Source organism: Cornus florida, unplaced genomic scaffold (genome assembly GCF_030987335.1).
Source record: "Cornus florida cultivar Cherokee Brave unplaced genomic scaffold, ASM3098733v1 CherokeeBrave_3.0.0_Hap2_Chr01, whole genome shotgun sequence".
In the NCBI taxonomy this organism is placed as follows: Eukaryota; Viridiplantae; Streptophyta; class Magnoliopsida; order Cornales; family Cornaceae; genus Cornus; species Cornus florida.
Window position 1 is genome coordinate 2,442,471 of NW_026775571.1, and position 16,605 is coordinate 2,459,075.

Sequence of the window (16,605 nt, forward strand, 5' to 3'; positions counted from 1 at the left end):
CATTGGCTCTGAAATCCAGAACCTAAGTAGGTTTTCCTACTTTAACATGATAAGCACAAGGAGTACCTGTAGCTATAGTAGTCGTGGGGTTAGAAGAATCGGCCCTGGTAGATAATGTTCTGAACTGCTCCTGAAGCTGATCAATCTGGGATTTTAACTGTTCGAAGTCCTGAAAAGATGGTCTGGGAGGGTTGAAGCAGGAGGGACAACAATCTGTTGAGTAGTATACCCACCAATAGCATTGGCTACTGCGGCAGTGCGGCCATGGCCCCGAAGATAAAGTGTCCTTTTGGCTACTAGAATCACTCATAGTACCAAAATAAGGCTGGTCCACACGTCGAAGAGGGAGGAAAGAGAAAAACAAGGCCGGAAAAATCGGCACTTTCCTCCAAATATGCTGCCGAACAAACACTGGTAGCCCACAAAGAAAAAGAAAACACTAGAAGGACCCTTAGATCATAAAAATCTAAGGGAATTCTCCTAAAAAAGGAGTAAAAAATAGAGGGTGGGAGGATATGGCGGTGTGTCGGAGGTGAGGGAAAATGGATAGAGGGAGAGAGAAAGTGGCGGTGTGTCGGAGGAAGATGGGGAGGCGAAGGTTTTTGCTCTGCTCTGATACCAAAAAGAAGAAGATTTGGGTTTTGGTTTATTCAAACCGAGATCCAAGATCTATATTTATATACAAGAATAGGGTACAAAGAAAGGAAATTAAATCAAAGAAAGACAGAAAATATGCCAAAATTTACGTGATCCCATGATTACGGGGATCTTATCTACGGGATCCCATGATTACGGGAATCTTATCTATGTGACCCCATGATTACAGGGATTAAAGATTTCATAGAAGAATCTGTCATCACACCATATTAAAGTGAACGTGTAGTAAACAAGATCTGAATTTTGTAGATATGGTCAAAACTTAAGTGGGTTGGCTGAAGATAACATAATGATTTAAACGTTCTTCTAAGTTATTTATTGTAATGAATTCTCTTTGAAAATCAAAATGATAAGTTACAACTTATTTTTAAAAAAAAAAAAAATCTTATAAGTGATAACCATGTACTAGTTAGGATTTAGTGTATAGTTGTCATTTACTTTATGGGGACCACATTATTTTCAGAAAATTCCGAAGTAACTTGTTGCCTGCTTTTGGGAACTTCCGGTATCTATATGGATTACTTTTGTGACTGGCCTCCTCTTATCTATTTTAAATACCTATTATTATTTGTCCAAAAAAAAAAAAAAAACCAAGAATAAGCAATTTCATATACGATTAGGAGCACGTTAATGTTCCATAGATAGTGAATCAGTTCATAGCATTTATTTAGAATGTCAAATTAGTCTCTGCATTTTGTGTAGCATTTCCATAAATAATGGTAATATCTGCACGTGTAACAGTTTAGATGTTAATGAAATCTGGTTCTTTCTATCATGTTACAATCTATGGTGATTCTTGTTCTTATTTAATAAAGCATGTACATCTATGTCCCAACTTGGACTTGAACTTTGTAGGGTGATAGGAGATACTGCTCAAGCTAACACCAGGTCCTATCATTCGTGAAACTGAGCTCCTTTTTTCATTGTGACTCTAGCGTATATATGGTTGTTGTCCAAACATACCATTTGAAATAAAACAAATTGATCCAATTCCCTATATTTGGGGCTTGTTTCCCCTCTCCCCCTTCCTTAAAAAACGTAGTTTACTTAAGAGAGCTTCATATGCTGATTTTGATTTTAAATTAATGATGGTTTCCAAAAAGTATTTGGTGCTTGTCTCAGGCAAGTTCTTCTGGTTTGGGGGTCTTGGAGTAGCTAATTTTGTTATAAATTTGGAGGTAACATCTCTATGTTGCATGTCCTGGTTCTGATGGGTTCCCCACTCGACCAACTATCAATCTTGACTTTTACCCAAATGAGAATTAACAACTTTGTCATCTTTCTTCTTCTTTGTATCTAACAAGGCTTGAACATATTTTTATTTTAATTTCAAATTAATTTATGAAATTATGATAATCATTATAAATTCACGAAAAATTAATATAATTTCCTTAAGATTTATATAAACCCGTGTTGACTATATTTGAATGTGGTACAATATGTTGAACTTTAAACAAGTTGTTTGATCTGTACGAATTTACTTTGTTTCAGGGGAATGCCACATAGAATCATATGGAAAACGATGATGATATCTTTGTTTATAGAGAAGGAACACTGGACCATATACAATTTATATTGCAATAACAAGAATGAGAACAATAGCAACAGTGAAGAGAGCTATTCAATTATGCATTATTTGCTTTGTTGCGGCTCCTCCGTTCCCTCAACCTAACGCCGATACCGGTGGCACTGATGAATCACTGCACAAGCCGCTGAGGCCTCGGCTTCCCTACTCAACTGGACGGACTCCACATCTCCATCTACTCTTGGATGCCGTAAACTTCTTCCTCGAAATGGGTGACATCTCTGAGCTCTTCCACATTCGGTAACGCTCAACTCTCTCTCACTCTCACCCATTAATTTCGCCTTTTTCAATTATTATATTATATTATATTATATTATATTTGTTTCTTAATGTAATGTCTGACCAGTTCTAGCTTTTGTAATTTATCATTTTTAAAGCTTGACAAAGCCTTGCAGAAATTCAAAAGGATCGGAGTTGCTGCCATTTTGGAACATCTTGCCCAGTTTTATGAAATTGTAGCGTATTCAGACCAGGTGAGTATGGTAATTTTGATTCTTTACTGCCATTTTAGTTTTATTATTATTATTATTATTATTTGTCGTTATTATTGTTAGTATTATTATAATTACTTTTATTATTGTTAGTATAATAATTATTATTATTAGGCTTAGGTCCTTAAATTAAACTCAAGTCAATCACCACTCATTCCATTTCGACTCCAGTGAGTCAACGAAAGTCAAATCACAACTCATTCAACTTCGAATCGAGTCACACACGACTCATCTCATTATCAATCACAGACGGAGGTTATTAAATTAATCTCGAGTCAATCACGACTTATTTATCCCATTTGTGGATAAAGGTCTATAAGTTCACCTAAATAGAACTACGTTTGACTTGATTCCCCAACGACGGGATACGTAGGCAGCTTAGGTGACCCTAGGTTCAGTCATTATTATTATTTATGAATGTTGGGATTTTTTCTTGTTATTTATTTTTGTTATGATAGTTCTTTTTATTATTTATTGTTATTATGATTTTTCTTTTTGTTAGTTGTAGTTAGGGTTTTCTTTTTCTTATTATTTGTTGTTGTTAGGGTTGTTTTAGTAATTATATATTGTTGTTAGGTATTTCTTTTTGTTATTTGTTGTTGTAGGATTCCGGTTTTTATTTATTATTTCTAAAGTTTTTTATTCTTATTATTTATTATTGTTAAGGTAGTTCTTTTTATTATTTATTTGTTGTTAGTGTTTTATTTTATTTTATTAATTTTTTGTTTGTATTTATCTGTTGTTGTTAGAGTTGTTCTAGTTATTATTTATTGTTGTTAGGTTTTTTGTTAATTAGTTGTTGTTGGGGCTTTTTTTATTTATTATTTATTGTTGTTGAGGTATTTTGTTAGGGTTTATTGTTACGGTTTTCCTTTTCTTATTATTTATTATTGTAAGGTTTACTTTTGCTATTTGTTGTTGCTTGGGTTTTCTTTTTTCTATTATTTGTTATTTTTAGATTTGTTCTAGTTAATATTTATTGTTGTTTGGATTTTTTTTTTTTGTTATTTGTTGCTTTGGTTCCTTTTTTATTATTATTTGTTGTTGGTAGTGTTTTTTTATTTTTTTTATTTTTCAAATTATTGTTACGGTTTGTCCTTTTTTATTATTTGTCGTTCTAGTTATTATTTATTATTTTTACGGTTATTCTAGTTATTTATTGTTGTTAGGTATTTTCTTTTAGTTCTTTATTATTGTTAGGGTTTTCATTTTCTTATTATTTGTTATTGTTTGGTTGTTCTTATTATGGTTTTTTATTTTTTATTTTATTAATAATTTTGTTAGGTTATTCTAGTTAATAATTATTGTTGTTAGTTTTTTTGTTTTCTTTTGTTATTAGTTGTTGGTAGTGTTTTTTTAGATTTTGTTTGTTGTTTTAGTTTCTTTTTTTATTATTTGTTGTTAGGTTGGTTGTAGTTATTATTTATTGTTGTTAAGGTTTGTGCTTTTCTATTATTTGTTGTTTAGATTTTTCGTTTTTATTGTTATTTGTTGGTGGTAGTGTTTTTTTATTTTTTGTTTGTTGTTATAGTTTTTTATTTTTTATTATTTGTTGTTGTTAAGTTGGTTGTAGTTATTGTTTATTGTTGTTTGGGTTTGTCTTTTTCTATTTGGTTTAATTATTATTTATTATTTTTACGATTATTCTAGTTATTATTTATTGTTTTTAGGGTTCTTTTAGTTATTTGTTGTTAGGATTTTTCTTTTTCTTACTTCTTGGGTCCGATTCTAATACCATTAGTATAAAATTATAAACTTTGGGCTCAGGCCTGCACACAGTCTCATACCAATTGGAGTGTACCAATAATATACATATATAACGCTTCTTTTTTCCACACTTAGTGGGATTGTACACCTTACTAGCATGATAGCTTACCAATGTCCCGCCCCCACTCACAAGGTCGCCATAATCACCCTCTTAGGGGTTCAACGTCCTTGTTGGCCACAATTCTAGCTGTGTTATTCTCTAATAGCATTTGTAGCGACCCACACCACAATATGGTATGATTTTGTCCACATCGGGCATGAGCCCGCACGATTTTGCTATGTAGTTTTACCCCTTAAAGTTTTTATACGAATTGGAGATAGTACTAGTACATAAAAACACTTCATCTTCACCTTACGTAGGCGATGTGGGATTGTGCACATGTAACTTACCCAGTGTGGTAGCCTACCAGTTCCTCTTGCACCCGCCCACGGCACACCCGCTCACATTGGTTGCCATAATTATCCACCTTAGGGGGCCAACATCCTTTTTAACCACTCTTTATTGTGGCGACCTTGTGAGCAGGTACGAGGCACGATCCCACATCGCCTGGGTATGGACAGTAGAAGTGATAGTTATGTAGGATTGCTAGACTCCAATTGGTACAATGCCTTTTTGGGTAAACCCAAAAACAAAACCGTGCGGGCTCGGTCCCAAAGCAAACGATATCATATCACGCAATGCAGTGGGCCGTGGGCCGTTACAAATGGTAAGAAAGATGAAGCATAGTCGAAAGTGTGGCCAACAGGGACGTTGAGCCCCTAAGTGAGGTGATTGTGGCGACCTTTGTGGGCGGGTGCAAGAGGCACTGACAGGCTATCTCACGTTACAGGTGCACAATCCCACATCGCCTTGGGTAAGGTGAATGTGAAGTGCTAATATATACTAGTGCCTTCTCCAATTGGTACGGGACCTTTTTTGTAAACCTAGATAAAAATAATACGGGCTCAACCCAAATCGAACAATAACATACCGTATAGTGGAGTGAGTCGTTTCAAATGGTGTTAGAGCCTTACCCAGTCGTAAGTGTGGAGATGTTGGGCAACTAATGTTGGGTTATACTGTGATGACCTTTGTGGCAGGTATGTAAGAGCAGGTGTGAGCTAAAAGGTTATGGGGGTACAATCCCACATCGCCCAAGTTTGTAAAAAGGAAATGCTATATTTGTAACATTTATACACTGAGATTGGCTTGAGGCCTTTCGGGGTAAAAACCCAAAGCAGATAAACCGTGCACTAGTAGGCTACATTCGGGGTAAAAACCCAAAGCAGATAAACCGTGCACTAGTAGGCTACATGTTGGCAAACTACAGGTGCATAATCCTACAATCACCCCTTAACGGGCCCACATTGGCCACTTCCGGTTGAGTCAGGCTCTGACATTATTTATAACGAGCCACTCCTCTACATGATATGATATTGTCCGCTATGGGCCCGAGCCCGTACGATTTTGTTCATAAACTTATCCTCAAAAGGCCTCATAACAATTGAAGTGTACCAATCCTACAAATAGAGCATTTTCCCTTTCTACACCTAGGTGATGTGGATTGTGCACTCGTAACTTGCAAGCAAGATAACCTTTTTGCGCCTCGCACTCACCCACGCACACCTGGGTGAGCCCGCATTAATTTTCTCTGGGTTTTGCCTAAAAGGCCTCGTACCAATTGGAGAAGGCACTAATACATTTTAGCACTTCATGTCCACCTTACCTCAGGCAATGTGGGATTGTGAACCTGTAACGTGCGATAACTTGTTAGTGCCTCTCGTACACGCCCACAAAGGTCACCATAATCACCCTAGTGTGCTGTGGGCGGGTGCAAGAGGAACTCGTGGGCTACCACACTGGGTAAACTACATGTGCATAATCCCACATTGCCTGGATAAGGTGAAGGTAAATGTTTTTATGTACTGGAGCTATCTCCAATTCGTATGACACCTTTTGGGGTAAAACTAAAGAGCAAAACAGTGCAAGCTCACGCCCAAAACGGATATTATCATACCATGTGGTGGAGTGGGCCGTTACAAATGTTATAAGAGACTAACCCAGCACGAATTGTGGCCAGCGAGGATGTTGAACCCATAAGGGGGTGATTGTGGCGACTATGTAGGCAGGTGCGAGGCATTGGTAGGCTATAATGCTAGTAAGATGTACAATCCAATTGAGTGTTGAAAGGAGAAGCGCCATATATGTAGTATTGGTACACATCAATTGGAATGAAGCCTTTTGAGGCCGAGTCTAAGAACAAAACCGTGCGGGCTCGCGTTCAAGCGGACAATATCATATGTGGTTGAGTGAGTCGTTAAATATGGTATCGGAGCTAGAACCAGACCCCGCCAGATGTGTGGCCAACAAGCACGGTTGGGGCTCTTAAAGGGGGGATTGGGGTGACCTTGCGGGCGGGTGCGAGGCACTAGAGGCCTATTGCTTTCAAGCTTCGGATGCACATTCCACATCACCTGGGTGTGGAAAGGGAATGTGCTCTATTTGTAGGATACACTTCAATTGGTATGAGGCCTTTTATGGCTAAGTTCATGAACAAAATCGTTTGGGCTCGGGTCCGCAACAGACAATATCATACTATGTAAAGGAGCCTGACCTAGACGGAAGTGGCCAACGTGGGATTGTGCACCCTTAGTTTGCCAGTAGGTAGCTTACCAGTGCACGGTTTGTCCGCTTTGGGTTTTACCCCAAAAGGCTTTGTGCCAATTTGAGTGTACAAATCATACAAATATCACACTTCCCTTTTTCACACTCAGGCAATGTGGGATTGTGTCCCCGTAATCTGCTAGCTTACACTTGCTCTTGCACACTGGCCACAAAGGTCGTCACAATCACCCCTCATTAGTTTCCCAACATCGGCACACTTCCGACTCGGTTAGGCTTTGACACCATTTGTAACGATTCACTCCACCACATGGTGTGTTGTTCGATTTGGGCTTGAGCACACATTATTTTTTCTCTGGGTTTTACCTAAAAGGCCTCATACCAATTGGAGAAGGCACTAGTACATATTGGCACTTCACCTTCAAGTTACCCTTGGCAATGTGGGATTGTGCACCTTTTACGAGGTAGCTTGTCAGTACCTTTTGCACCCGTCTGCAAAGTTCGCCACATTCACCTCACATAAGTGTTTAACGTCCTCGGCAGTAATTCATCTTTGATACCATTTGTAATGTTCAACTCTATCATATGGTATGATATTGTCCGTTTTGGGACCGAGCATGTGGGCGGGTGCGAGACACTGGTATGCTATCATTCTTGTAAGATGTATAATGCCACTGGGTGTGGAAATGGGAAGCCATATATATGTAGTATTGGTACACTTAAATTTGTACAAGGCCATGCAGCCCTTGCCCAAAGCGTACAATTTTATACTTGGAATGGGTCGTTATAGATGGTATCAGAGCCTTATCCAGCAAGAAGTGTTACAAACGAGCACTTACCTCTTAAGGGGGTGATTTTGGCGAACTTGTGGGCGGGTGCGAGGCACTGGCCGGCTACTAGCTAGCAAGCAACGAGTGCACACACCCACATCGCCTTGGTGATGAAATGAGAAGTGCTTTATATGTAGGATTGGTACACTCTAATTGGTATGAAGTCTTTTCAGGCCAAGTCTAAGAACAAAACTGTTCGAGCTCGGTTCCAATCGGACAATATCATATCATGTGGTGGACTGAATAGTGGTATCTAACCCAGACTAGCTGGAAGTGTGGCTAACGAGCACAATGGGCTCCTGAGGGATTGATTATGGCGACCTCGCGGGCGGGTGTCCGTGGTTTGGTACGAGGTACTAGAAGGCTACGGGTGCACAGTCCATATCGCTTGGGTGGGGAAAGGAAAAGTGCTCTATTTGTAGGATAGGTATACTTTAGTTGGTATGAGACGTTTTGAGGCTAAGTTTAAGAACAAAATCGTGCGGGCTCAAACCCATAGCGGACAATATAATGCCATGTAGAGTAGTGGATCGTTGTAAATTGTGTTGTAAATTGTGTGGGAGCCTGACTTAGCCGAAAGTGGCCAACGCGGACATTAGGCCCTCAGGGGGTGATTTTGGGATTTTGCACCCATAGCTTGCTAACAAGTAAAGTAACCTACCATTGCACGGTTTGTTGCCCAAAGTCAACACACTTCTGACTCGTTCAGGCTCCGACACCATTTGTAACGAATTACTCCACCACATGGTATGTTATTGTTCGATCTAGGTTTGAGCCCGCTTTATTTTTCTCTGGGGTTTACCTAAAAGGTTTCATACTAATTTGAGAAGGCATGCACATATTAGCACTTCGCCTTCACCTTACCCTAGGCGATCTGGGATTGTGCACTTGTAACGTGAGGTAGCCTTGCAAGTGCCTCTTGTATCTGCGCACAAAGGTTGTAACAATCACCTCACGTTCCTGTTGGCCACACTTTTGGCTGTGCTATTCCATTGCATGGTATGATATTGTTTGCTTTAGCACTGAGTCCGCACCTACTCGCAAGGTCGCCACAATGAGGAGTGGTCTATAGGGATGATGTCTCCTTAAAGGGGGTGATTCTGGCGATGAATGTGGGCGGGTGTGTCGTGGGTGGTTGTAAAAGGAATTGGTAGGCTATTACATTGGGCAAGCTACATGTGCACAATCCCACATCGCCTTGGTAAGATGAAGGTGAAGTGCTTTTTTGTACTGGTGCTATCTCCAATTCGCAGGATGCCTTTTTGGTTAAAACTAAAGAGTAAAACCGTGTGAGCTCGCGCCCGTATTGGACAATATCATACCATGTGGTGGAGTGGGTCCTTACAAAAAGTTATTGGAGACTAACCTAGCCAGAATTGTGGCCTATGAGGACGTTGAACCTGTAAGGGTGTTATTGTGGCGACCTTCTGGGCAGGTGCGAGGCACTGGTAGGCTATCATGTGGGTAAGGTGTATAATTTCATTGGTTGTGGGAAGGAGAAGCTCTATATATGTAGTCTTGGTACACTTCAATTGGTATGAGGCTGTGCTGGCCTGGGCCTAAAGCTTACAATTTTATACTTGGAATGGGTCGTTTCAAATGGTATCAGAGCCATACCAACCAGGAAGTGTGGCCAATGAGCACTTGAGCCCCTGGGGGGTGATTGTAGTGAACTTGTGGGCGGGTGCGAGGCACTGGCCGACTATTTTTTAGATTTTGTTTGTTGTTATAATTTCTTTTTTTTTATTTTTATTTTTATTTATTTGTTATTATGTTGGTTGTAGTTATTATTTATTCTTGTCAGGGTTTGTGCTTTTCTATTATTTGTCGTTTTTTTTATTTGTTTTGATTTTTCTTTTTTATTGTTATTTGTTGGTGGTAGTGTTTTTATTTTTATTTATTATTTGCTGTTATTAAGTTGGTTGTTGTTATTGTTTATTATTGTTTGGGTTTGTCTTTTTCTATTTGTTTTTGTTATTATTTATTATTGTTACGATTATTCTAGTTATTATTTATTGTTTTTAGGGTTCGTTTAGTTATTTGTTGTTCTTAGGGTTTTTCTTTTTCTTATTATTTGTTGATCTGTGTCTGTGTTGTATTGTTTTTGTTTTTGTTTTTTTGTTATTATTTTCTATTGTTAGGTTGTTATATTAATTATTTATTGTTGGCCACACTTCCAGCTGGGTCCTACTCTAATACCATTATTATAAAATTATAAATTTTTGTTCGGGCTTGCACACAACCTCATACCAATTGGAGTGTACCAATACTACATATATTGCTTTTCTCCTCTCCACACCCAATGGTATTGTACACCTTACTAGCATGATAGCCTACCAGTGTCTCGCCCCTTCCCACAAGTTCGCCATAATCACACTCTTAGGGGTTCAACGTTCTCGTTGGCCACAATTCTGGCTGGGTTAGTCTCTAATAGCATTTGTAACGACCCATACCATCATATGGTATTATATTGTCTGCATCGAGTTTGAGCGCGCACGGTCTTGCTATGTAGTTTTACCCCATATAGACTTTATACGAATTGGAGATAGCACTGGTACACTTCATCCTCATCTTACGCTGGCGATATGGGATTATGCACCTGTAGCTTGCTCAGTGTGGTAACCTACCAGTTCCTCTTGCACCCGCCCACGGCGCACCCGCCCACGGCACACCCGCCCACATTGGTCGCCATAATCACCCACCTTAGGGGCCAACGTCTGTTTTAGCCACTCTTCATTGTGGCGACCTTATCAGCGGGTACGAGGTACGATCCTACATCGTTTGGGTATGGATAGTAGAAGTAATATATATGTAGGATTGGTACAATGCCTTTTAGGGTAAACTCGAGAATAAAACTGTGCGGGCTCGGTCCCAAAGCGAACAATATCATACCATGCAATGCAATGGGTTGTTAGAAATGGTAGATAAAGCATAGCCGGAAGTGTGGCCAACGAGGACGTTGAGACCCCAAGTGAGGTGATTGTGGCGACCTTTGTTGGCGGGTGCAAGAGGCACTTACAGACTATCTCACGTTACAGGTACACAATCCCACATCGCCTAGGGTAAGGTGAATGTGAAGTGCTAATATAAACTAGTGCGTTCTCCAATTGGTATATGAGGCCTTTTAGGTAAACCCACATAAAAATAATGCGGGCTCAACTTAAATCGAATAATAACATACTCTGTAGTGGAGTGAGTCATTACAAATGGTGTCAGAGCCTGACCCAGTCGAAAGTGTGGTGACGTTGAGTAACTTATATTGTGATGACCTTTGTAGCGGGTATGCAAGAGCGAGTGTGAGCTAACATGTTATGGGGGCACAATTCCGGATTGCCCGAGTTTGAAAAAGGGAAATGTTATATTTGTAAGATTTTTACACTGAGATTGGCATGAGCCCTTTTGGGGTAAAAACCAAAAGCGGACAAATTGTGCACTGCTAGGCTACTTGTTGGCAAGGTACAGGTGCACAATCCCACAATCACCCCTGAGGGGCCTAGCGTTCGTGTTGCCCACTTTCGGTTGAGTCAGGCTCTGATACCATTTATAACGATCCACTCCTTTACATGGTATGATATTCTGCGCTTTGGGCCCCGAGCCCACATGATTTTGTTCTTGAACTTAGCCTCAAAAGGCCTTATACTAATTGAAGTGTACCAATCCTACAAATAGAGCACTTTCTTTATAAACACCTAGGTAATGTGGATTGTGCACCCGTAACTTGTAAGTAAGGTAGCCTTCATCGCACCCGCCCATGCACACCTGGGTGAGCCCGCATTAATTTTTTCTGGGTTTTACCTAAAAGGCTTTAAACCAATTGGAGAAGGCATTAGTACATTTTAGCACTTCACCTCCACATTACCCTAGGCGATGTGGGATTGTGCACATGTAACGTGCGATAACCTATTAGTGACTCTTGCACCCACTTACAAAGATTGCCACAATTACCTTAGTTGGGGGCTCAACGTCCTCGTTGGCAACATTTCCGGCTTTGTTTCATCTCTGTTACGATGTGTAATGATCGCATGGCTTTGTCCTTGGGTTTACCACAAAATGCCTCGTACCAATTGGAGTGTACAAATGATATATATATATATATATATATCTTCTCATTTTCACAACCAGGAGATGTGGGATCGTGTCTCATACCCGCCTACAAGGTTGCCACAATGAAGAATGGCCAATAGAGATGTTGGCCCTATAAGGGGGTGATTTTGGCGACCATTATGGATAGGGTGTGCTTCATCTCTGTTACCATTTGTAATGACCCACTCCATTGCATGGTATGATATTATTCACTTTGGGACCGAACTCGCACGATTTTGTCCTTGAGTTTGCCACAAAATGTCTCACACCAATTAGAGTGTACAAATCTTATATATATATATATATATATATATATATATATATATATATATATTCTCATTTTCACACTCAGGAGATGTGGGATTGTGTCTCGTACCCGTCCACAAGGTTACCATAATGAATAGTGGCTAACAGGGATGTTGGACCCCTAAGGGGGTGATTTTGGTGACCATTGTGGGCGAGTGTGCAGTGGGCGAGTGCAAGAGTAACTCATAGGCTACCACATTGGGCAAACTACATGTTCACAATCCCATATTGTTATGAAGGTAAAGTGTTTTATGTGCTGGTGCTATCTCCAATTCGCGCCCAAAACGGACATTATCATATCACGTGGTGGAGTGGGCTTACAAATGTTATTAGAGACTAACCCAGCTAGAATTGTTGCCAGCGAAGACGTTGAAGACCATGTCGGCGGGTGTGAGGCACTGGTAGGTTATAATGCTAGTAAGGTGTACAATCTCACTGAGTGTGGAAAGGAGAAACGCCATATATGTAGTATTGGTACACATCAATTGATATGAAGTCCTTTGAGGCCGAGTCCAAGAACAAAACCATACGGGCTCGGGTCCAAAGCGGATAATATTATATCATGTGTTGGAGTGAGTCGTTAAAAATGATATCGGAGCCAGACCCAGACCCAGACCCAGCTAGAAGTGTGGCCAACAAGCACGTTCGGGCTCGCTCCTAAAGGGGTGATTGTGGCGACCTTGCGAGTGGGTGCGAGGCACTAGAAGGTTATTGCTTACAAGCTACGGGTACATATTCCACATCACCTCAGTGTGGAAAGGGAAAATGCTTTATTTGTAGGATTGATACACTTCAATTGGTATGAGGCATTTTGTGGTCAAGTTCTTAAACAAAATCGTGCGAGCTCGGGCCCATAGCGGACAATATAATACCATGTAAAAGAGCCTGACTCATCCGGAAGTGGCCAACGTGCCAGTAGGTAGCCTACCAGTGCACGGTTTGTCCGGTTTGTGTTTTACCCCTAAAGGTCTCGTGCCAATTTCAGTTTTCAAATCATACAAATATAACATTTACCATTTTCACACTTAGGCGATGTGGGATTGTGCCCCCATAACCTACTAGCTCACACCCGCTCTTACACACTAGTGACAAAGATCGTCACAATCACCCTCATTAGTTTCCCAACATCGACACATTTCCAACTCGGTCAGACTCTGACACTATTTGTAACGACTCACTCTACCACATGGTATGTTATTATTCGATTTGGGCTTGAGCATGCATTATTTTTTCTATGGGTATTACCTAAAAGGCCTTATACCAATTGGAGAAGGCACTAGTACAAATTTGCACACCACTTTCACATTACCCCGGGTGATGTGGGATTGTGCATTGGTAACGTGAGGTAGCTTGTCAGTACTTCTTGCACCCGCCTAGAAAGTTCGCTACAATCACCTCACATAAGTGCTCAACGTCCTCGTTGGCCACACTTATGGCTGTGTTTAATATCTGATACCATTTGTAATGTTCCACTTTATCGTATGGTAAGATATTGTCCGTTTTGGGACCGAGCACGCATGGTTTTATTCTTGAATTTATCCCAAAAGGCCTTATACCAATTGGAGTATACCAATCCTACAAATATGTCACTTCTTCTTTTTATACCTAGGCTATGCGAGAACTTGCATCGTACCCGCCACAAGGTTGCCACAATGAATAGTGGCCAATAGGGACATTGGCCCCCTAAGAGGGGTGATTTTGGTGACCAATGTGGGCGGGTATGCCGTGGGCTTGTGTAAGAGAAACTGGTAGGCTATCACATAAGGCAAGCTACAGATGCACAATCCCATATCACTTGGGTAAGGTGAAGGTGAATTGCTTTTATTTAATGGTGCTATCTCCAATTCGTATGACGTCTTTGGGGTAAAACTAAATAGCAAAACCGTGCGGCCTCGCATATGAAGCGTACAATATTATACAATGTGGTAGAATGGGTAGTTACAAAAGTTATTAAAAACTAACCCAGCCAGAATCGTGGCCAACAAGGACGTTACACCACTAAGGGAGTGATTATGGTGACCTTATAGCCGGGTGTGAGGCACTGGTAGGCTATCATGCTTGTAAGGTGTACAATTCCACTTGGTGTGGAAAGTGGAAATGTTATATATGTAGTATTGGTACATTCCAATTTGTATGAGGCCGTGTAGGCCCCCTATAGCGTACTATTTTTTACTTGGAATGGGTCGTTACAAATGGTATTAGGGCTTTATCTAGCTAGAAGTGTTAGTAACGAGCACTTAGTCCTTATACGTTGTTTCTGGCGAACTTGTGGGCAGGTGCGAGGCACTGGCAAGCTACTAGCTAGCAAGCTATGGGTGCACACACCCATATCGCCTTGGTGGTGAAAGTAGAAGTGCTTTATATGTAGGATTGGCACACTCTAATTGGTATGAAGTCTTTTAAGGCTAAGTCCAAGAACAAAACTGTGCGGGTTCGGGTCCAAATGTACAATATCATATCATGTGGTGGATTGAGTCGTTAAAAATGGTATCTGACCCAGACCAAGCCGGAAGTGTGGCAAACGAGCACATTGGGCTCCTAAGGGGGTGATTATAGCGACCTTGTTTGCGGGTGTTCGTCGTCTGGTACGAGGTATTAGAAGGCTACGGGTGCACAGTCCAGATCGCCTGGTTGTGGAAAGGGAAAATGCTTTATTTGTAGGATTGGTACGCTTCAATTGGTATGAGACCTTTTGAGGCTAAGATCAAGAACAAAATTGTGCGGGCTCGGACCATAGCGGACAATATAATGCCATGTATAGTAGTGGATCGTTATAAATTGTATCAGAGCCTGACTCAGCCAAAAGTGGCGAATGCGTACGTTAGGCCCTCATGAGGTGATTTTGGGATTTTGCACCCGTAGCTAGCCAGCAAGTAACCTACCATTGCACGGTTTGTTGCCCAAATTCGACACACTTCCGACTCCTTTAGGCTCTGATGCCATTTGTAACGACTCACTCTACCAGATGTTATGTTATTGTTTGATTTGTGCTTGAACCCGCTTTATTTTTCTTTAGGTTTTACCTAAAAGACTTCGTACGAATTCGAGAACGCACGAGTACATATTAGCAGTTCGCCTTCACCTTACCCTAGGTGATCTGGGATTGTGCATTTGTAACTTGAGGAAGCCTTGCCAGTGCCTTTTGCACCTGCGCACAAAGGTCGCGACAATCACCTCACGTTCCCGTCGGCCACACTTCTGGCTGTGCTACTCCGTCGCATGGTATGATATTGTTCGATTGAGCCCACACGGTTTTGTTCTTGGGTTTACTTCAAAAGTCCTCGTTAATTGGAGTGTACGAATCCTATACATATATCACTTCTCCTTTCCACACCCAGGTGATGTGGGATCATGCTTCGTACCTGCCTAAGAGGTCGCCACAATGAAGTGTGGCCTATAGGGATGTAGTCTCCCTAAAGGGGTGATTCTGGCAATGAATATGGGCAGGTGTGTTGTGGGCGGTTGTAAGAAGAACTGGTAGGCTACCACATTGGCAAGCTACAGGTGCACAATACTACATTGCCTGGGTAAGGTGAAAGTGAAGTGCTTTTATGTACTGGTACTATATCTAATTCGTATGATGCCTTTTGGGTTAAAACTAAAGAGTAATATCGTGTTGGCTCGCGCTCGTAGTGGACAATTTCATACCATATGGTGGAGTGGGTCGTTACAAATGTTATTAAAGACTAAACCAATCAGAATTGCGGCCAATGAGGACGTTGATCCCCTAAGGGTGTTATTGTGGCGACCTAGTAGGCTAGTACGAGGCACTGGTAGGCTATCATGCTGGTAAGATGTATAATCCCACTGGTTGTGGAAAGGAGACGCGCTATATATGTAGTCTTGGTACACTCCAATTGGTATGAGGCCATGCAGGCCCGGGCCCAAAGCTTACAATTTAATACTTGGAATGGGTTGTTTCAAATGGTATCAGAGCCTTACCAACCATTAAATGCGGCCAACGAGCAGTTGAGCCCTAGGGGGGGTGATTGTGGAGAACTTGTGGGTAGCTGCGAGGCACTGGCCGGCTGTTTTTTTAGATTTTGTTTGTTTTTATAGTTTCTTTTTTTATTATTTGTTGTTAGGTTGGCTGTAGTTATTATTTATTGGTATTAGGATTTGTGCTTTTCTATTATTTGTCTTTTTTATTATTTGTTATTTAGATTTTTCTTTTTTATTGTTATTTGTTGGTGGCAGTGTTTTTTTATTGTTTGTTTGTTGTTATTGTTTTTATTTATTTATTATTTGTTGTTGTTAAGTTGGTTGTAGTTATTGTTTATTGTT

The 16,605-nt window shown here is 40.6% G+C and overlaps 1 long non-coding RNA gene across 1 annotated transcript in view; it reads left to right on the plus strand.

The window, feature by feature from the left end:
* The first annotated feature begins 2,489 nt into the window (after positions 1–2,489).
* LOC132279805 (uncharacterized) overlaps positions 2,490–16,605 on the plus strand; it is a 37,142-nt gene continuing 23,026 nt past the window's right edge. Inside the window, exon 1 of the long non-coding RNA XR_009471406.1 lies at positions 2,490–2,715. This is a non-coding gene — a long non-coding RNA (uncharacterized LOC132279805). The remainder of the gene's footprint in view (positions 2,716–16,605) is intronic.